This window comes from Prionailurus bengalensis, chromosome D2 (genome assembly GCF_016509475.1).
Source record: "Prionailurus bengalensis isolate Pbe53 chromosome D2, Fcat_Pben_1.1_paternal_pri, whole genome shotgun sequence".
Taxonomy (NCBI): Eukaryota; Metazoa; Chordata; class Mammalia; order Carnivora; family Felidae; genus Prionailurus; species Prionailurus bengalensis.
In genome coordinates this window covers 81,591,731-81,614,330 of record NC_057351.1, presented here as the reverse complement: position 1 = coordinate 81,614,330, position 22,600 = coordinate 81,591,731, and the positions used below count along the sequence as shown (strand labels likewise).

The 22,600-nt window shown below is 51.1% G+C and overlaps 1 protein-coding gene across 5 annotated transcripts in view; it reads left to right on the top strand.

Annotated features, from left to right (window-relative positions):
• Window positions 1-22,600, top strand: part of CD2H10orf90 (chromosome D2 C10orf90 homolog) — a 220,767-nt gene that overhangs the window by 121,387 nt on the left and 76,780 nt on the right. Inside the window, exon 1 of one of the 5 annotated variants that reach the window (XM_043597858.1) lies at window positions 3,400-3,652. The exons of 2 other annotated variants lie outside the window; for them this stretch is intronic. The gene's annotated coding sequence lies outside the window, so the exon portion shown is untranslated. Of the gene's footprint in view, window positions 1-3,399; window positions 3,661-15,567; window positions 15,781-22,600 lie in introns of those variants that run through there. 2 more of the 5 variants (XM_043597856.1, XM_043597857.1) reach the window with 2 other exon arrangements.

Sequence of the window (22,600 nt, the reverse complement as noted above, 5' to 3'; positions counted from 1 at the left end):
AGCCTCGCTGTTAGTTACTTCTGGGGGAAGCCCCGGTCTGCGGGGTGAAGGAAGCTACGTCCAGAAGGAGCAGAGGGAGAACAGCAAGGAGGTTCAGAGCGTGGTCTCCCGAGGCATCTGACTTGAGCGGGAATTCCAGTTCCTGCACTTTGGAGCTGTGGGGTGTTGGGCAAGTTGGCACCATTTCACCAAGCCCCGGCTTGCTTGTGTGCTAACCGTGGTGAATCAGACGTGGGGAGCCGTGGGGGCTCATGAGAAAGGGAGTGACACCCGTAGCAGCATATGGCATGTGGGGAATCGTAGTAAGGGTCTCCTGGGACACTCAAACAAAGGACTACACATAGAGTGGTTTAGACAGCAGGAACGTATTACTTTCCAGCTCCGGAGGCCTGACATCCAAAATCAACGTGTCACTGGCACAGTTGGGTCCTTCTGAGACTGTGACGCATGGACGATCCGTTCCGTCCTTCTTGTTCCCCACTCATTTCTTGGCTCATTCGTGCATCACCCTGCTCTCTGCCTTTATCTTCACATGGTCTGTGTGTGTGTGTGTGTGTGTGTGTGTGTGTGTGTGTGTGTTGTCTGTGTCCAAACTTCCCCTTTTTATAAGGATACCAGTCATATTGGATCAGGGCCACCCTACTGATCTCATTTCAACCCAATCACCTTAGGACTTCAACATAGGTATTTGCGGGGGGGGGGGGGGGAGGCACCATTTAACCCATGACAATATTCAATAAATCTTTTCGATTTCAAAAAAAAATGTTCAATAAAGAATAACCAGTTGAAACCTGGAGAATTACCTCCAGATGAAAGAGACCACGATTCTCTGCTGAGCCATGCAATTTCTTGAGCATCCAGAGAATTCTTCAGACAGAAAAAAAGTGCATTTCTGTTGCGTTGAGTTGCAGGAGATTTAGGTGGGGAGGAATCGGGGGATCTTCATCTCAGAGGGAGACAACCCTGGAAGCCTGGACATGAGGTTTGTCGGCTCCCTCTGTGGCACTACCTGGGAAAGCCCCGGGGGCGGAAAGAGAGGAGAGAGCGGTGCTCCCTGCAAAGCGCTTTGCTGTGGCAACTGAGGCAGTGGCTGTGTCTGTTAAAGATGCTCAGTTTTCACAAGAGCCAGGTAACTGGAGGGCATTTTGGGGGGCCGGGTTGCTAGGCAACAGCTTTCTCCTTTCCTGGGGAAGGTATGAAGCATCCTGTTCCCCTTGTTCAGATGTCTCTTCTTTGGTAAAGGCTGGATTTAGAGAATCGGTGACATTTTAGAACTTTCGGTGGGAGGGGTGGCGGTGAAGGGCAGGGGGGGGGCATGCGTATATGTAATCAGTTAACAAAATCTAAACAGAAAGCCCTCCCGTTGGAAACGACATGGCTGACATTGCCTCTGCTGCTTCTTGGCTATTTTTCTTATTGAATCGTCTACGAGCATCTGGGTTGTCTGACTATTTGGTCCTCAGCAGAAGTGGAAGTTAAGGATCAATGGACTGCCAAGTTTAGGTGTGATATCAAGCCTGGCTCCTTCTTTACTTTCAAATTTCAAGTGCTGGTGATAAAAAAGCAATTACCTGTTATCTTTTGTTGGAAAGACAGATAAGCACCAAACCCACTTACATTTCTCTTTATTTTTACGTCCCTCTGTTTGTTGAATGTCAGGTGTTTTTATTCTGAGGACTCGGCAGGAGAATGGGTGACTTGCCCGATCCAGCCCTTGGAAGCTTTGTTTCAGGGGAAACACGAGGCTGGTGATCCAGGACCCCAAGTTTCCTCACCTGGCCAGACTTCTTGCTGCAGGATTTTCGGGGCTACCTTTGAGCAGCAGACATTTTTATCAGGCTCGGGCAGGGCGCTGAAAGAATTCAAGGGCATTTTTGTCTGTAAGAACACAAATATGGCTTCATGCGTCGTTTTGCGGTGGGCGGGCTGAGTGTGGAGGTCACAGGTGGAAGCCGGTGCAGCCTGGTGGGGGAGCTTTGGGGTGACGTCGGGCAGGACGGGCTTTGCATCCAAGTCTTTGCCCAAGAGCGTTTAGTGAACACTGCCTCAAACCACTACCGCCCCAGCCGCCCCTTTCCCAGGTTCGAGGTTGCATCACCCCACCCCCCCGCCTGCATCCATCGATGGAGGATGTTCTGTGTCCCACAGTGGGACCGCTTGTTCCAGACCAAGGACTGGGTTCCTAGGTCAGTGCCCACCGACTCCCAGGGCCGCACCCCTGAAGGGGCCCCTTGGGGAACCCTTGACACGCAAAGGGTGAGCTTCTCTCGTACCCATGTGCCTCCGGTGGCCCAGATGGCTCTTTAGGGCTTGCAGCTTCGTTCCACACCAATGGGAGCAAGAGTGGGAGTCAAGATTCTGTTCCACCTGTCACTTACTCGTGGTCCCTGCAGTGACAGCTCAGATTGTTCTTGGAGAAGAGGAGCCCCTAGCAGGGATTACAGCGTCCGTACCTCATGTGGGCTTGAGTCGGTGCACGCTGGAGGTTCGAGGGCAGGTATGCTGCCCACGGGGGTTTGTATGGCTCATGGTGGTCCAGGCCCTGCCCCCCTAACACGGAGGTTCTGAGGAAAATGAAAAAAAATATATATATATACATACACACACACATATATAAAATTATATATATATATATATATATATATATATATATATATATATATATATATATGGAGAGAGAGAGAGAATCTGAAGCCCTGCTGCTGTGGGTTTCAATTGTAAATATTTTTCTCACCGTTTCCTTTACATCCACGGATTTCGAACAATACGACTAGATGTGTAAAGGTCTGAGCACAGCTTCACGTTTCGCAATCTGGCCGCAGGAATCTATGAGGAACGTCTGAGAGGTTTGGAGATCTGTTTCAAAGCTTCCTGGGTCCGACGTGAAAATACGCAGCTCTTCGTGGGAGCGTGACCTCAGGTGCTGCGAGCAAGCCACCTGGGCACCCGTTCCTGGGCGAGGTGGGGGGGGGGGGCGGTTTCTGCTCCCAGGGAGCCAATGCAAGGCGGGGGGGGGGGGCGGTGGTGAGTCCACAGAGACTCCCCATGGCCAACAGCCCCGTGCAGACCCCGCCAGGTGTCGAGAGGCAGCACCGTGTTCCCACCGTGCGTGTGGCAGGTGGACGGGAGCTCGCTGAGAGGCTCCAGCTTCTCCAGGAATGTCCCCGATTCTGTCAGTTTGCTGGGGGAGGAGGGAAGCCGAATGAGAACGTGACGGGAACAAACAGAGCTGGAATTCATTCTAGGGGTTTCGATCTTTCTCAGCAGGAAAATGAAGGTTGTAGGGATCCTGTGGGATTATCATGTTTTGTTCCCTTGGGGGCGAATGAGGGGCCCGGGAAAGCCATCTCTGTAGACATCATAAAAGGGCTGCCTATGTCTCCTGGGTCCTGGTTTATGACACCAGTGACAGACACACCCATGGGAGGAGGCACCGTATCCCAAACACGGCAGTGGCCTCTGTTGGGGAGGACGCCTTCCGGCCAGACCCAGAGGACTGGGAGAATCGGAAGGGAACATGCCTCGTGACAACTGTAGGGGCAGGCGCCGTGGAGAATGGCAAATGTGACACCTAAGAAAAGGAAATGACAGGGAAACTCTCCAGCGACAAGACCAGAGAAGCGCTGAAGGGAGGCCTGCGCTGGAAACACAGGTGATCAGGTACCACACAGAAGTGGATTTTGCACAAGCAGGTAGACCTGGGAGTCCCATGGGGGCAGGAGGGCTGGTGGGACAGGACTTGCACCCTGGAGGTACAGTGCACAGGTCTTCCCCAGGGAAGCGGATCTCGTGGGCGCAAGAAGGAAACCCCTCGGCAGGAGGGGGCACCGTGGCTCGAAGCTCTACGCGAGGGTGTGAGGAGGGAGAAAGAGCAGAGGCTGCCTGCTCACAGAGAATCGTTGCGTTTCTCCCTCCCTCTTCTTTTTTCTTTTTAAAACATGTTTTATTTTCCGTTTTGAGAGAGAGAGTGTGAGCGGGGGAGGGGCAGAGAGAGACGGGGACAGAGCGTCTAAAGTCAGCTCTGCGCTGACCGACTGTCAGCGCATGGCCCGACGCGGGGCTCGAACTCACGGACCACGAGATCATGATCTGAGCCGAAGTTGGGCGCTCAACCGACTGACCCCCCCCCCCACCCCCCCAGGTGCTCCTTCCTCCCTCTTCTTTAGATGCAGAACCACCCTTGGGGGTTCTGGTCTAATCTGGTCCCAGCTCTTCTGGGGATCCTGGCCTCTCAGGAGAGGTCCCACGTGGACACACTGATTTGGGCCCGCCCCCGGAGAAACCGGTGCTTGTAATGGGGCCCAGGTGAGCAAACTTTTCATTCGCTCCTCCACGGTGACAGGTTGACTTTGCTGAACTCAGAGTCGCTCTCAGGTGCTCCGACGTCCGAGCTCATTTCTCGTGGCTTTGTCTCCCCAGGAGCCAGATCAGGCACTTGCCCCTGGGAAGCCCATCCATCCGGGCCAGCAACCGCTGACCGCTACCAGAGCAGCTGGTTTGTTTTTTGGGGGCAGAAGCTTCCAGAGGGAAATAGTTCGAGCTGGGCCTTACATGATAAGACAGGTTTGCCCTGAGTTGAAAGGGACTTACTCCAGAATCACACTGTTGGGTTCTGGGTTTATATGAATGGGGTTTGGCAATATAGTGGCAAGCGTTTCCTTCCTTCCTTCCTTCCTTCCTTCCTTCCTTCCTTCCCTTCCCTTCCCTTCCCTTCCCTTCCCTTCCCTTCCCTTCCCTTCCCTTTTTCCCTTCTCTCCCCTTCCCTTCTTCCCTTCCCTTCCCGTCCCTTCCCTTCCCTTCCCTTCCCTTCCCTTCCCTTCCCTTCCCTTCCCTTCCCTTCCCTTCCCTTCTTCCCTCCTGTCCCCTTCCCTTCCCTTTCCTTCTCTTCTTCCCTTCCCTCCCCTTCCCTTCTTCCCTTCCCTTCCCTTCCCTGTCCCTTCCCTTCCCTTCCCTTCTCTTCCCTTCCCTTCCCTTCCCTTCCCTTCCTTTCCCCTCTTCCCTTCTCTTCCCCTCTCTTCCCTTTCCCTTCCCTTTCCCTTCCCTTCCCTTCCCTTCCCTTCCCTTCCCTTCTCTTCCCCTTCCTTTCCCTTTCCTTTCCCCTTCCCTCCCCCTTCCCCTTCCCTCCCCCTTCCCCTTCCCTCCCCCTTCCCCTTCCCCTTCCCCTTCCCCTTCCCCTTCCCTTCTTCCCTTCCCTTCCCTTCCCTTATCTTCCCCTCCCTTCCCTTTCTCTTCCCTTTCCCTTTCCCTTCCCTTCCCTTCCCTTCCCTTTCCTTCTCTTCTTCCCTTCCCTCCCCTTCCCTTCTTCCCTTCCCTTCCCTTCCCTTATCTTCCCCTCCCTTCCCTTTCTCTTCCCTTTCCCTTTCCCTTCCCTTCCCTTCCCTTTCCTTCTCTTCTTCCCTTCCCTCCCCTTCCCTTCTTCCCTTCCCTTCCCTTATCTTCCCCTCCCTTCCCTTTCTCTTCCCTTTCCCTTTCCCTTCCCCTTCCCTTCCCTGTCCCTTCCCTTTGCCTTCCCTTCCCCTCCCTTCCCCTCCCTTCCCTTCCCTTCCCTTCCCTTCCCTTCCCTTCCCTTCCCTTCCCCTTCCCCTTCCCCTTCCCCTTCCCCTTCCCTGTCCCTTCCCTTTCCTTTCCCCTTCCCTCCCCCTTCCCCTTCCCTCTCCCTTCCCCTTCCCCTTCCCCTTCCTTTCCAGAATGCTTGCTTTGTGCTCACTCTGTATATGAGTCCTGACTCCACTTATTGGGGGCTGACCCAGGGTGACCCAGCTTGGATGGAACCCAGTAAAGGCTCCAGCCTCAGGGTCTGAGAGTTCCTCGGGCCAAGGCAAGTGCTGATGAATGGGACAAAGATGGAGCCGTGATGCCAGCCCCTGGGAGGGGGGCCTCGGAGCCCAGCTCTGTGACTTCTTGGAAGGGAACATCTGCAGTCACTAGCAGCACCTGCTCCCCCAGTGGTGACAACCAGAAATGTCTCCAGATAGTGCCAGATATTCCTCAGGAGGCAATTAGCCCAGCTGAGAACCACTGGTCTCTGTTTAGGAGGGACACTGATGTGTAGTTTCCGTACCTCCTCTCTATGTTTTGTAACGTCTTTATCAGATATTACTGTTAGTCTGTGGTAGGTTGTGCTGGCCGCCTCTAATTTCCCAAGAGTCTTGTAGTATTGGCCTTATCTTTCTTCTTGGAGTTCATCTTTGCCATATATGCCTGCAGGCTGCCTGAGCTAAGATTTGATTTTCTGCTGTCTCATCCTGTTCATTGTTTCCAGTGAAGCCATCGGTGCCTGGAGTTTTCTTTATAAAAAGGTGTTTTTAACAATGCCCGAATTCCTCTAAGAGCTATAGGACTCCTTAGATTTTCTGTTTTATCTTGCGTCAATTTTGGTAAAGTCGTATTTTTTAAAAGCAATTTGTGCATCTTTTCTGTGTTGAATTTATTCCCATAAAACATGTTCATTGTCCTTTTCACGCCTGTCGTCTTAACACCTCTTCCATTCCTGGAAGTGGCTATTTGTATGTGTTTTTCATGGCTTTCTTCATTGGTTTTGTTGGTTTTTCTTTCCCTCAAAAACCCCAGTTTTGGTTTTGCTAATTTTTCTTTCATTTTTCCCCCTGTGCTTTCATTCATTTCTTCTCTTATTTTCATTTGCTTTTTGTCATCCATGTTAATGTGTGCAGCTGTCGTTTATTTATATTCACTGCTGGGTTGTTGACTCTCTCACTATTTATAAGTTCTCCTATCAGAGTACACTGTGGTTGTTTTCAGGATTTTGTCATTAAGAGCAATGGTGCTGTGGACAGTCTTGGAAATTCTGGTGTCAACGAGCAGGTTTTCTTAGACATATACACCATATGTCGTTTATTCTAAGACACATAATTTCTTATATCTTAATGTGTCTGAAATCGGAATGTGTCTTAAAATTCCTGGCATCTCAGAGCATAATTGGAAGCTTTTTCTTTCGTGGTGATGCATAAGAGAATGGTACATCTTATCCTCAACGAAGTGCTGAATTTTGATGAAATACTGTAAATCAGAACGAGCTCATCTTCACCTTCCCTAGGTCACGGTCACAGCGATTGTGTCAGCGGATGCTTACCTGCCAAATATGGGAGTGGCTGTTGCCCTGTGTCTTTACCAATATTTAGCATTGTTATTTTTTACCAGTTGGGTAGATATGAACCAGTCTCTTATTATGATTTTATTTCCATTTCTCTATTTACTGATGAGGTTATTCAACGAACGGATATATGTATCCATATCTATCTATTCAGTTCAGTTGTTCAGTGGACATTCCTCTTCTGAGAAATGTATGTTCTGTCTTTGCCTATTTTTTCCATTGGGTTGCCAGTCTTCCTCAAATTAATTTATGGAAGTTTTTTTCTTATTGTTATACTAACTCTCTGGGGGGTTGCAAATACCTTATTCTAATTTATAGCTTCCTCTTTTTATCACATCTATCAGTGGTCAGAAGTTCTTAAAAATACTTGAATTTATCAAACTTTTATTTGGTAATGTTTGCTTTGGGACATTTTAAAGGTATCGTGTCTTTCCCAAGGTCATGACTGTTTTATCTCTTAACAGTTTCAAAGCCTTGCCTTTCCAATTTAAGTTTTTAGATTATCTGGAGTTGATTTGTGGGCATGGGAGGGTGTGGGGAATGGATTTTGGTTTTTAAACTACTGACAACTAATTGTCCCAGCATCGTTTATTATGGTTCGTTTTTATCCATGCCACCTCATTATTTTTCACATTTCATATATGGGAGCATCTCTTTCTGGGTTCCTTATTCTTTTCCACTAGTCATTTTTTTGTTTATTCCTGTAGCGATACACTGACATTTTCTCTACATTTTTAAATTTTGATATCTGATAGGGAAAATTCCTCTGCCCTGACTATTTGTGTGTCTGTCTGTCTTCCAAAGGCAGCCTATCGATAACCCTGTCCTCTTAGGTTTGACATCTCCCCTCACACGCACAAAGAGGCTGGGGGCATCTGGGCATCTTAGAGAGTCCCACAGGAAGCGGGGCATCGACAACTAGGTGCTTCTAGAAGCCTCCCATCCCAGATGGTGGGAATATTCTCTTAGAAGGACTTGAGAGTCTAACCTGATGGATGAGGTTGGGATTGATGAGCCCATTTTTCAGATGAGGAAGTTAAGAAAAGGCAAATGACTTCTTCGGTTCACATGGGCAGTCCATGGTGAATCTGGCCTTCAGTGCAGGTCAGTTTCATGGGTTTCCACTGCCCTCTGCACAAAGCAGGGTTTCCTGTGATCATGCAGCCCCAACTTAGTCGGGTAAGTTGTGCATCTCATGCCCAGACGAGCTCCTCAGTGTTACCCTTCATTCGGTCTCAGGTTCAGCCCCACCCGGCCCCACCTGACCTGTTTTTCAAGAAGCTGGAGCTGCTCTGCTTTTGCTCTTTCTGCCCAACTACCCTTCTCAGTTACGTCTCTAGCCTACTTAGAAAAAAATATCTGCTCTTACGCTTCTAAAATTCCCTTAGATTGGCGTGTTCTCCCTCTCTTTGCTCAGACACCTAAAAGTGCTAAATCTTGGTGTTTACTCCTTTTTTTTCACCTTCCTAAGAGCCGGTGGACCCACGGCCGGGTGCCTCCTTAGGCACCGCTCCTTTGTGTCTCTGTGCAAGTAGAGAGAAAGGAAAGGCTATTCTGGGGAGCCGGCAGGAGAGCGGTAATTACTGAAGCTAATGCTTCAGCTCTCTCTAAAGTTCAAGTTCATTAGTGAAACTTTATCTTGTCATTCTAGTTTCTGGTTTCTGATGAGCTGGTACTTATTTTGCAATCAAGAGTGAAAATGTTGAATTATAATAATAACTAGAATCATTAACTTTTGCTAAAATGTTAAGCTGCATATAAACTCCACACAGGCAGAGATGTTCTGTCTATTTTGCTCATTTCTGTGACTTCAGGGTCTACACTAGTGCCTGGCACAGGGTTGGCGATACATAAATATTCCCTGGAGAAATAAATGAATTTTATCGAGTGCTTTCTATATACCAAGCCACATCCTAATACCCAGTGAAACAGATACCATCATCCCTGTTTTGCAGATGGGGAAACTGAGGCACAGAGAGTTCGGGAACTTGTCCAAGTCACAAACTTTTTTGTTATTTATTTTTTATTGAAGTATAATTAATATACAGTGTAATGTTAGTTTCAGGTGATTCAACAATTCTATACATTACTCAGTGCTCTTCACGCTAAGTGAGGTCTTAATCCCCTTTGTCTATTTCACCTACCCCCTACCCCCCCACTCCCTCTCTGCCAACCACTCGTTTTATGTATTTAAGAGTCTGGGTTTTTGTTTTTGTTTTTCTTTTTTTTAATTTTTTTAACATTTATTTATTTTTGAAAGACAGAGAACATGAGCAAGGGAGGGACAGAGAGAGGGAGACACAGAATCCCAAGCAGGCTCCAGGCCCTGAGCTGTCAGCACAGAGCCCGACGCGGGGCTCAAATTCACAAACCGCGAGATCATGACCTGAGCCGAAGTCGGACGCTTCACCGACTGAGCCACCCAGGCGCCCCATGTTTTCGTTTTTCTCTCGAAGTTACACATTTTAAGTGGTCAAACTAAACTCAAGTTCTTATTTATGGAATGCCCAAGGACCTTCTCTTAGCTTCCATGAAATAATGTCTCTCTCACTGAAGGTCCATTAATGTGAAACCCTGTCTATGGGAGTCTGAGAATCACTGTTGTTCAGTTCACACATTTAGGGGGGTGGGGGAAAGGGAGGCATCATTACACGTCTTTTTCTTACAGTTGCTATAAATAGACAAGTAACCCAATTTAAAAATGAGCAAAGGGTCTGAATAGACGTTTCTTCAGAGACATACACCGACAGCCAACAATCACATGAAAGAGTAGACAATATTTTAGTCATTAAGAGAATGCAAATCGAAACCACAATGAGATGGCACTACCCACCCTATAGTCAGAAAGATGGACAGTAATGGGGCACCCGGGTGGCTCAGTTGGTCAGGTGTCCGACCTTGGCTCAGGTCGTGATCTCCGGCCCTGCATCGGGCTCTGTGCTGACAGCTCAGAACGTGGATCCTGCTTTGGATTCTGTGTGTGTGTCTCTCTCTCTGCCTCTGCCCCTCCCTGCTCGTGAGCTCGCTTGCTCTCTCTCTCTCAAAAATAAATAAATGTTTAAAAAATTAAAAATAAAGTAGAAAAAGTCAGCTGCAGAGTGGGCAGTCTAGCCGGGAGGGGTGAGTTAGAAGACAAGGAGAGCTGGAGAGCAGGGCTCTCTCCCAGGAGCCCGACTGACTCTGCCGCTCCCCAGCTGGAGCTGCTCTGGCAAGCCCTGCCCCTCTCAGAGCCTCCGTGTCCTTTCCTTGCAAAGCGGCCGGTGTGGACGAGCTGACATTTGCGGCAGCCTTTCTCCTTATGTGCCTCCACGTTGAAGGGGGTGGGTTTCCTGGGTCTCGTATAGGGTCTGTTTGAGCAGGAGGGACCGGCAGGGAACATGGGGCTCTGGATCTGTGCCCCATTAAACAGGAGCATCAGTGGTAACAAAAATGGGAAAACCACACCATTCAAAACCAACAGTGCCCAGCGAACACAGCAACCTTGTCTATCTGGCCCGCGCAGCTGCTAAGCTTTCAGGGAGATGTGTAGACGAGGGGCCACTCGGTTTCCTGCACAGACACCCGGGAGCAGGGCCGAGTGTGCGTGAGCATCCCCGAGCCTGGGCTCTCGGACCTGGGTCAGGGACGGCAGCTCTCTCCCCCGACAGGGCCCCGAGATACAGTGTGCGCCCAATGGCTCCTACACGCCATTTACCTAAATGAGAGATTGACGACCGGGCGCCCTTGGGTGCCGCGCCACCCTCGTCTGTCCAGCTCACGGGGGAGCCTGTTTCCCTCTCCGCGGGCTCCTGCCAGGTCAGGCAGACGCAGGGCGAGAAACGAGAAGCCGCACAGACCCACAGACTGGAGTCAGGTTGCTCCTCGGGAAGGAGAAGAAATCCACACTGACGTCTCATGAAAATATTCCTGCGGCTTGTTTGCGTAACGCGCCCTGAGCCTACAGGTTGTCTTGGTCTCGTGGAGCGTGTGGCTCTACAGCTGGGTGGGACGTCACTCCGGGTTCTTTTGCAGGAGGTTTCGAAGACCACCCGGTTTTCTGCCTTGCGTGGTGCTTGCTCTCCAGGCCTGAACTAAAAGCAAACAAACAACTCCCCCTTGCTGATCCTGCAGGACGCTGCCTTGGCTGCAAGTCGGCTGAGTGCGTTCCGTTGCAGCCTGGGGCACATGGGGTATGGGGGACGCCCACGTAGGGGTCTCTTTCTGCTCACTGGTGTCCAGAGTAGGATCCCAGGTTGCTGGCACCACCTGTGAAGGCAGAAATGGCCCCTCTGAAATCAAACCACCCTGTGACTCTCAACACAAGATAATAACGGCTCGTTTGGTGACCTTGATGTTCCTTGGTGACCTTGACATCCCCTTGATGTCTCGGGGCAGGGCCGCATGGCAGACCTAGATGGTGTCCCTGAGGCCACGCAGGCCCCTGCACAGTCCACGCGTCACAGATGGGGAAGCTGAGCCGGAAAGAGGGGCTGACCGGCTCAAGGTCACAGCTGAGTGGCCAGGTGGGATCTGGGCCCAACGTCCTTGCTGCCCATCTGGGCTTTGCAGGCCACATCATGCTGTGTCCCTTTTATTTATTTATTTATTTAGTTAGTTAGTTAGTTAGTTAGTTAGTTTTCTTTATTTTTGAGAGGCAGAGAGAGACAGAACGTGAGCGGGGAGGGGGCAGAGAGAGACAGAGACACAGAATCCGAAGCAGGCTCCAGGCTCTGAGCTGTCAGCACAGAGCCCGATGCGGGGCTCGAACTCAAGGACTGTGAGATCATGATCTGAGCCGAAGTCGGACGCTCCACTGACTTAGCCACCCAGGTGCCCCATGCTGTGTCCCCTTTTTTTTTTTTTTAACGTTTATTTATTTTTGGGACAGAGAGAGACAGAGCATGAACGGGGGAAGGGCAGAGAGAGAGGGAGACACAGAATCGGAAACAGGCTCCAGGCTCTGGGCCATCAGCCCAGAGCCCGACGCGGGGCTTGAACTCACGGACCGTGAGATCGTGACCTGGCTGAAGTCGGACGCTTAACCGACTGCGCCACCCAGGCGCCCCGCTGTGTCCCTTTTGAAGCCAAAAGAAAGGAGGAAACAGCGCCCTCTTTCAACCTCTCCTACTCCTCCTCCCGGCAGCCGAGACCCAGGCCCCCTGCTTAGGGGAGGCTGCACATTCCTTGGGAACCTAGCAGAACCCCTTTCCCCCCAGCCCCAGGCCCCAGTTTCCCACTGACCTGGGCTGCCCTCCAGCTCACGAGACTCTCTTTTGAGAGGGGAGGTGCGTTCTCTCCCTTTCACACTGGAGCCCCCGTTGAAGGGATTTGGATTACACGACAGAGGCCACTTCTGCTTACTTGCTTACCTCTGTTCATGGACCTAAAATGAGGGACTTAAAATGACCCCCGTCCCTCTCCCCTCTCCCCGTACGTGGGGGAACAAAAGGTGGAGGGAACGATTACTTTTCAGAGATGCTTTTAAGAGGGCTACTAAAATGATCTATCCACGTGTCTCTTTGCCCTATCTACTCCTCAAAAAAGAACTCAAGCGTTTGCTAAGAAAATATTAGCTAACAAGACCAACAGGAGTTCAGAACGAAAGGCACAAGATAACCTGCAGAAAGAACTGAAAGCAGGAACTCGAAGGAGTGTTTGTACGGCTGGGTTCACGGCAGCATTATTCACGATAGCTAAGGGTACAAGCGACCCAAACATCCACCGACAGGTGAATGGATACACAAAATGTGGTCTATACACACAGCGGAATATTACTCAGCTTTAAAGAGGAAGGATGGGATGTCTTGATGGCTCAGTCGTTAAGTGTCCAACTTCAGCTCAGGTCCTGATCTCACGGCTCATGGGTTCGAGCCCCGCATCGGGCTCTGTGCTGACAGCTCTGGAGCCTGGAGCCTGCTTCGGATTCTCTGTCTCCCTCCCTCTCTGCCCCTCCCCCACTCACACTATGTCACTCTCTCTCAAAACTAAATAAATGTTAAAAAAAAATTAAAAAAAAAAAAGAAATAGGGTTTTAAAAAAACAAAGAGGAAGGAAATGCTGATACCGGCTATGGCACGCGTGACTTTTGAGGACGCGTTCGGTGAAACAAGGCAGTCACGAAATGACAAACGCTGTGTGAGTCCGCTTATGTTAGCTCTCTGGAGCAGTCACATTTAGGGAGGCAGAGAGTCGGATAGTGTCGCCCAGAGCCCGGGGGTGTGGAATGGGGGAGTTAGCTTTCGTGGGCACAGCTTCAGGTGTACAAGGTAAAGGGTTCTGGAGAGGGGTGGTGCTGTTCTGATGGTTTCAGAAAGAACTGGACACTGAAAAATGACGACGATGGTACCTTGATGTGTGTTTTACCGCAATTGAGGGGGTCAAAAGAAGATAGCCCATGAGGGCAAATGATCAAATCCACACTGCATTCAAAGAGACCTTGTTTTGTACCTCAACCACCCCCCGTCAGGCTACCATCTTTTCAAAGGCAGGGACTCCTATGCCCTATTCATCTTCGTTACCCTGTCACCTAACTCGGGTCCTCAAGACGTTAGGTCCTCATTAAACGTTTGTTGCACTGAGGTCGCGGTGTGATTACTGACTACCGTGTGCTCGAGTGGGCATCGCGGCTTACGGAACTCTGGTGTGTGCACCCGATCACACCTGGTCGCCCAGCCCTTGCGCTCTCCCCCAGGGGAGCCAGCCCGGACACCGAGGGCCAGAGACACGGTGCGTCAGGTTCCAGGCCTGTCGGAAATCAGCTGTGAAATGGCTGGGAGCTCCGCGGATAGGCTTTCAAAACATCTCTGTGGCCTTGATTTTCTGAGATGAAAGTTAGACGTAAAACTGGGGCTGCTAACACGGTCCATTTTCTCGAGGGCCCGCTGTGTCCCAGACGCTGTGCCGAGCCCACAAAGACCTTCCTTCGGCTCATTTCATACGTCCCAGCCCGACAATGCCTGTGTCAGTATGCCTCTCTGACCGAGGAGCAGACACGGGCTTGGAGGTTGTGTGGCTCGTGCAAGGTTCTAGCGTTAGAACACGGTGGCTCCGGGGTGTCACCCGGGGCCCTGCCACCAAAGCCCAGGCGCTTTCTCACGCTTCAGAGATGTTACCAGGTCTACAGAGCCTGTCCCATTTCTACCCTTTCTGCAGGGACAGTGATCATTAATTATTGCAAAGTCTTAGCTTGAGGTTTACTGGTTGGGTGGCCCTGGTGGGTTTCTTCAATGAAGCTCAGCTTCCTCACCTGTAAAACTTGGGTAATAACCATGCCCTCCTCGTAAGGCCGTTTTGAGCATTAAAGGAGGTAACACTGTGACCGGCATGGGTTGTCTGGTAAAGAGGGGAAAATCAATTTTGGGCGCGCAGATGTACCAGTGACATTGACGGGACTCCACGCCCCTTGGGATCAGCCAGTGAAATCGACATTGGTTTGGTGTTTGTGAAAAGGCTTACCAAGGTGCTGTCCATTTACATAGAGACCCAGGCTGCCAATGCCTTGTCCCCAGGGATGAAACCACTTTCCTTACGAAACGGCATATTTCCTTTGAAAAGTAAGGAGTTCTGCAGTTGGTGGATCGTGTCCCCCCGTGGACCTGGCTGTTGCACACTCGCCCTTAGGTTGCGATTCACCTGCATGAGCGTCACCTTCAGTCCAGGCGATACGGTTCGGCGGTTTCTCCAGGTCCCCGCTTGCTTCGCTTATCACAGTTCTCCCTTTCTGGAGTTTAACTATTTTGAGAGAGCAAAAGAGAGAGTGGGGTAGGAGCAGAGAGAGGTGGGGGAGGGAGAATCTCAGGCGGGCTCTGCACCGTCGTTGCACGCAGAGCCCCACGTGGGGCTCGATCCCACGAACCGTGAGATCCCGGCCTGAGCTGAAATCAAGAGTCAGATGCCTTAACCGACTGAGCCATCCTGGTGCCCCTGCATGTTCTATCTTTTGGCAAAAATCCTTGTTGCTAATTATAACCTACCTCAGATGTGGTTGGGCATAAATGATAAACCAGCGTTCATTATAATTTAGTGTCAAAGGTGTTCTATTAAATTGTATGAAAACCGATTGTTCTTATAATAGCTTGCATGGTAAACCGACTGTTACATTGCCCAATATTTTAGATACACTGGCTCGCAGAATTTGGTTACGTATTAAAAGCGGGTTATTCACATGAACATTGTGATGTTTTCTGAATGCACGTTCCTAGTCAGGGCGCTTTTAAACCGTAAAAATGGTGCTTGGCGAGAGGACCAGCATCGTCAAAAACAGGCGAAAAATAAAGTACTGAGAAGCTGGGGAGGAGGTGGAGAAGTGGGTATCTGACCGTCGGCGGTAGATGAAACAGCTCCTTGTCTCACACCTCACAGTGCTCCTTGGAAAGCTTCTACATAGTGGTCGTGAGAACTTTCCTTACTTGTCGAAGCCAAGGTGGAATCCCTGCCCCGCCCCTGGTTGCCGTGTACACATTCCAGTGACTCCATCACAAGTACAACCTTTAGAGGTTCTTCAGCCTAAGGCGGAAGGCGGGAACCTGCCTCATTCCAAGAGTAGTTCCCGATGGAAACTGTGCTGGGGTTTTCTTTCTTTCTTTTCTTTTTTCTTAGCCAAACACCTCCTTGTCATTAACAGACCTTTGAAACGGAGTAAAATGTCTTTGAAACGCCAGCGGAATATACGATAAAAGTGCCCGAGGAAGGTACGTTGTGATTTTTTTGCCCCACAGGTGTAACTCTTGTCCAAATATAAAATAATTTGTTCATTCAGCCACCATGCAGTGAGTGTCCCCAGCTGGCCAGGTGCTGGACGAGGCACGGGAGGAGGGAGATGAATAGGAGAATGTCTTCTGAAGACCTCAGTCCGCTTGGGGAGGCAGACGCGGGAACAGATCATTACAGAAGAGTGTAGTGAGGACAGAAGGTAGTGACAGCTTGTCAGGGGCATAGATGCGGGCTGAATTGTGTTCCTCAAAATGATTCGTTGGAGTCCTAACCCCCAATACCTGCGAATGTGACCGTATTTGGAAATAGAGTCCTTGCAGATAGAGTCAAGATGAGGTCAGACCAGACTGGGGGGCGGGGGAGCTTAAAGCCGGTGGCTGGTGCCCTTGTAAAGAGAGGGATTTGCAGACACAGAGACAGAGGAAGGATGGCCATGTGACGATGGACACAGACATGAGCGTCACACTGCTACATGCTAAGGAACATGAGGACAGCCGGCAACCGTGAGCACTCAGCAAGTGGCGAGGGAGGATGCTCCCCTGGGTCCTTCAGACACAGCATGGCCGGCCAGCACCTTGATTTCAGATTGCTGGCCTCCAGAATAAATTCCTGTCGCCACCTCATTTGTGATAACTTGTCACGGCAGCCCCAGGAAATGTACGTGGGTGCCATGCTGGACCGGGGGGCATGCAGGGTAGGGTCAGCCACGGAGCCCTCCCCAGAGGAGACAGTCGTGAGCTGTTTCAGAGCACGAGGAGGTGGCCGCACGGGAAGATCGGAAAGGTGGCACCCGGGGTCGTAGAGACACGGGAGCTGCCACCTCGGGGAAGTAGCAGCAGGCTTCTTTTAAGGGCATTTAGCCTAGTCTCCTAGAGCCCTAGGGCCCCAACACAGGAGCTCAGGTTTTTATGTGTATGTTTCTCACGCCCCGTTTGAGGAGGGGAGGGCAAATTGAGGATCCTTTCGTTAGATTTTTCAAGGGAGCCACAAGGTCACAAACTGGTGATGTCAAGGAGATTGGGGGCGGGGAGCCAGACAGGAGACGAGGCTGGTGTGGGGTCACCGGCTTGACTGTGACCTCGCCAGAAGCAGGCAGTACTGGTAGGATTAACCAGATGGGACGGAACAGAGCCTATCTCATAAGGGAAAACAGGCCTTGGCTTTCCACTGGACATTGGAGGGGAAGAGGGGGGTAGGAAGGGAAGGGACGCCTCAGTTTCTATTGTGGGCGATAGGTGGATGGTGGCCACTTGCCAAAATAATGGGTGCGGTTTGGCAGGAGAAGGAGGAGAGGAGCAGAAGGAGGAGGAGGAGGAGGAGAGGAGGAGGGAGAGGAGGAGGAGGAAGAGGAGGGAGAAAAGGAGGAGGGAGAGGAGGAGGAGGAAGAGGAGGGAGAAAAGGAGGAGGGAGAGGAGGAGGAGGAAGAGAGGAGACAGCTTGGGGAGAGTTGGTTGGTTCCCTTTCATACTAGGTGATTTGGAGGCTAGATGGTTCTAGAGGTTGGTGCTCGCCGAGGAGATCTGGGTCTTTCCTTGGCATTGGTTTATAAAGTGAGCAGAGGCCACGGTGTGTCTGAGATTCGGCACGAGGGCCCAGAGGGAGAACAGGATGGTCAAAGAGAGAACCCACAAAGGAAAGTAAGACACCGTAGCCGGAAGGGTGGAAGACAGAAGACCCGTTGTTCCAGAAGTCAAAGATGGAAAGATCTCCCAGAGACACTGGGTAGCTAACGGGGTCAAACCCCACAGAGATGATTAGTTTAACTTAAATTGGAGAAGTGTTTCTGAGAAACATCCATTGTGAAATGCTTTCGTAAGGTATGGTTCAACGTGGCAGAAGCTCCTGTTAAGGCTGTAGGTGAGGAGAGGCGTTTATGGACCCAGAAGTGGGAATCTGGATGCGCCTTCTTGTCCCTGATGTGGATGATGGAGGAATGCAAACACGCGTGCTCGCCAAACTAACTGAAGGCTGGGCACGTCATTTCCACATGACTTGGATGGAGTGATTCATCAGGCGGTGCTCGTCCGCTGTTTTTGTAGCGACGCCTCGAGCATTGTTGGGTGCTGTATGGGAATTGTGGGTGATTCCTTGCTCCTACCCTGTGCTTCACCCATTGTGCTTACCTGCCGGTCTCCAAATATGCTGGATTTTTCTGCTTTTTCTACTCTAAGCCATTTCCACCTTCTCTTACACCTCTGTTCAGGCTGTGCCACCTTCTGTCTGCCCCACTTCTATATTTGTCTAAACTCACCCCATCCTATAGGGCCATTTCATCCCAAACCCTGCTGGGGTCCCTTTCGCTGGCAGGCTCTGTCCGTGGCTTGCGGAGGCCGGGATAGCAGAGCCATGGGCGGGAGAGCTTCTCATTGCCTTTGCCTCAGTCCAGGGCCCCCAACACCCTGAGTGCTACATAAATTCCTGCTCTGGACTCTGTGCCTGAAGCATACCTTCCTCCAGAGAGGAAATCTGAACTTCAGGAGTGTCTGGCTTAGGGTCTCTTGATGTGTTCACTTAACGTCACTCATGATGCTTGTGGGCTCTGGAAAGGGGCTCAAAGTTGAGGGTGAATGGCCTTGGATGAGTGGCTAAGGCTGATGGAGACAGAAGCATATACAGACCTTTCAACCATCTCGGGAGAGGAAACTTCTTCAGACAGGCCAGTGCGTTGACACCCTCCCTGGGGCCCAGAGGACCAGAGCGTGGGGCACCACACAACTGATCCGTAAACCCACAATGGATTGTTGGCTAAAATCAGGCTGATTTTTTAAAAAAAAATGTTTAATGTTTATTTATTTAATTTTGAGAGAGAGAGAGGGGGAGGGAGGGAGGGAGAGAATGGAGGAGGGGCAGAGACAGAGGGAGACACAGAATCCGAAGCAGGCTCCAGGCTCTGAGCTGTCAGCACAGAGCCCGACGCAGGGCTTGAACCCATGAACTGCGAGATCATGACCTGAGCCGAAGTCGGACCCCACCCCTAGTCAGGCTGATTTTTAAATTAATATCAAAATAAAAGTCAGGATTCTGGTGGTGTTGATGGCTTTATTTTAGTGGAAGTAAGTGGTTAAGGGTCCCATTTAGATCCCCCTAGATACAGTTTTCCAAAAGCCATGGTGTGGTTTTGCGATCAAAAGTATGTGGTTTCCTCCCAGGGCCCTAAACTTACCATTTGTAGAAAAGCTTGTTGGCTTAAGACCGGCAGTGTTCTTGGACCCGAGCTGCATTGAATGTTTTGGAGGGCTTGCTAAAATCTCTCCGCTAAGTCCCACCCAACTCTCTGATTTAGTAGATCTGCGGGAGGGCAGGTGGGACTCGAGAATGGGCACTTCCAGCAAGTTCGCCCATGATGCGGAAGGTTGTGGTCCGGGAGCGCCACTCTGAAAGCTCTCAGTCTTAAACAGCGCTGTGCAGTAGGACCCCATTGGGTTTCCAAGAAGCAGAGCCTGAGGTAGGGATTGGGAGACATGTGGGCGAGAGTGCGCCCCAGGAAAGGACTGTGAGAGAGTTAGGGAGGCCTGACGGGGTACAGTCTGGCCCTTGGCTTACCCTCTGGAGCATGCACAATAGACCTTTCCTGGCTTTTGTACCTCTTTTGTGTCCCACCCCTGGCTGTGGGCCAACATACAGAAAGGTGCAGCATCCAGAGGACTGTTGTCAGAGAAGAGTGAAGCTGTGAGTCATTGACAGCTACCCTCCCAACAGCCGGGGGATGGGACGGCGCCCCACAGCAGGGCGCGAACGGAGACAGCTCCGGGTCTAATGTCACAGAGGGGAAACCGGAGTCAGGGAGGTCACGTACACTACACAAAGCGGCACAGCCGGAATTTGGCTCTGGGCTGCGAGATTTCTGGGATGGCACCTGGGCTGGTGTATATGCCCCACAGGTGCACACGGCCTGCCTGCCGTCTGCCAGTTTCCTCTTAACCAGGACGATTTCTTGATGCAGAGTGGACTCAACCGGCCCCTGGGGGAGGTCTGGGCCAGGCCAGCTCCCACTGTGGAGAGGAGCAGACTGGCCTGGCCCCTTCCTGTCCTCGCACCAGGAGCAAGACCAAGGCCACGTGCAATCTGGTCTGGTTAATGCATCTTCTGTATGGGAGACGTGAACCCCTTTCCCGTGAAACTCATGGATGCCAGCTACTGGAAAAGCCAAAACTCCTATTTACCGTAGTTCTTGCTAACCTGCCCCACGTGTCCCCCGGCTTTGTCTTTCTTGGAGATGCCAGCGCGGGGTCACCCGATGGCGGGGGCCTCCATCCGTGGTCAAGCGGGAAGGCACAGGGGATGTGTCCTCACTGCACGCCAGGCACTCTGCTAACAGCCTTGCTATTCATCGTCCCATTATTTCTTACAGGGTCTCATTTCCTCTGACACTTGGGAAAACAAGACTGACAATTTAACCAACCTACCCCCAAATTACTTAAATTGACCAAGTGGTGAGTGGCAGACACAGATTTGATTCAGGGTCTTTCCCAAATTCTATGCTTTTAACCACTCTCATAACTCACCTCCTCGTGTCCTTTGAGGTCATCGTATCAGACATCCTCTTTTGTGGCTTTAGTCTTACCTCATTTTCACTCCAAAATAGGCTCGTGGCTGTAAGTTCCAACTTTACCAGTTTTGTGAACTCTCGTACATATGTCTTCACGTTTGATCGTCGTGTGGTTCGTGAGTTTTTGAGCCCTTTCTTTCCATAAACAGTGCATTGTGAATACTTACCCATGTTGCTACATAGACCTTATATTTGTTGTTTTAAAGGCCCTACATTTCATCCAATGCATCTGCCTCAGTCTCCCCAACTAGGATGTCTGCATCCTAGTCCCCGGAATTGGTGGACATCCTACCTTTCATGGCAAAAGGGACTTTGCAGATGTGGTTAAGAACCTTGAGACGGGACCGTGATCCTGGATTATCTGTGGGTCCAATCTAAACACAAGGGTCCCCATAAGAGGGAGGCGGGAGGGTCAGAGACAGAAGAAGTGATGATGGACACAGAGCTTGAGTGGCATGCGCCAGTGCGATGGACACAGAGCTTGAGTTTCCACACGCCAAGGAAAGCTGGCAGCATCTAGAAGCTGGAAAAGGCAAGGAACCACATTCTCCCTGGAGCCTCCCAAAGGAGTGCGGCCAGCCAGTCCCTTGACTGTAGCTCCGTGAGACTTGCACTGGACGTCCGACCTCCAGAGCTGGAAGGTAACACATCTGTGCTGTTTGAGCCCTGAAGTTGGTGGGCAATATTGCAGCAGCCGTAGAGTGCTGAGACTCAGTCCCTGCCTGTCTGGGCTCAGTTCTGGCCCTCCTCCCTGCTGGGGGTGATGCCCCTCCCCCGTAGCTCATGTTTATCGCATGTCATTATGTTCTGGGCATTGTGCTGAGGGCAGGTTAGGTAGGCCACTCAATCTCTTTCAGGACCTCTCTAAAGTAGCCTCCATTATTATGTCCCTTTTCACAACAAGGAGCCAAGGGATGCGGAGTTACTTTCCCAAAGCCACGCATGTAGCTAGAGACCCTGGGACCTTGTGGTCTGACTCTAGCGACCATCTAGGCTGGGATGGGAGGTGGCGCTGTCTTGGTCAGACTCATTAAGAGTCATAACCAGTGCGGGTTATCAGACATCAACCCCAGATCCCACCCCGGCCCAAGTCCTTTACATACACTGCCCTCAGGGCCTTGATGGCAAGGCTGGGCGAGAGATGTTCGTCTCTGCATTTTATGGCTGGAGAAACTCAGAGAGGCCAAGTAACTCACCTGCTGCAGGTGAGCTGGGGGCTGAGCTGGGCTGCAGCTCTGGGTGTGGCTGGCCCCAAAGCCTGTGCTGACTTGAGACTTCTTAACACGAGGCCACATGAGTAAAACCAGGAGGTTTCCTTCTTCATCAGCTTTATTGTCAGCTCATCATGATGCATATCGACCCTGCAGAGAAATCCGTGGGATCTTTCAGGTCTTACATTTGTGCTTCATGGAAAGTGGTCTGTGCACGTCACCTTGGATGACTATCTGTGTCCCTCAGTAACGGAAGGAGATGGAGGTGTAGCCACGCATCTGCGTTGGAGCTGATGGGGGCTCCGTCGTCACTCAAGGATGAGAGGGGACGCGAGCAGGCTTTGGATGGGTCAGTGGTGGCCCTTGAAATTCCCATGATCCCCTTGCAAACCTGCCAAGATTAAAAGTGCTATAGTGTACCATTTTCTCCGTAAAATGCTTGAAATTCTGCGAGTTATTTCAATTACATTGTAAATTTTTAATAAGCCCTTCTCGTGAGTTGACGAAGACAGCCGCTTCTCCCTCTTCTCTAACTTAGAGAACCTCATCACCAGCACTAGCCGTTGGGGAACTGTTCTTCGTAGGGTTTGGAAAAATCACTCTCCCCAGAGTATCTGTATTGTGAGGGTGACGTTGTTCCCTGGGCTGCAGAGACTGGACCACGCAGGCTCTTCTTCTCTTCACCCTCCTTCCTGTGTTTGGTATACATTCCTGACTTAGCAACAGGCACCCAGGCGGGCATCATAATGCTGCTGGGTTGTGATCCTGTTCGGTGCTGGGTTGTGGATCCTGTTTGGTGCTGGGTTGTGGATCCTGTTCGGTGCTGGGTTGTGATCCTGTTCGTTGCTGGGTTGTGGATCCTGTTCGGTGCTGGGTTGTGATCCTGTTCGGTGCTGCGGAGGAGTGCAGGGCGGCTTTGGTGGACAGGAAAATCCCACAGAGCGGTTCCACAGACTTGTCCACAGCTACCAAGCTCGTTGCTGGTGGGGCAGCTGGAACCCAGGTTCACGATTCTCGGCCCCCTGCCGTGTGCCCTTG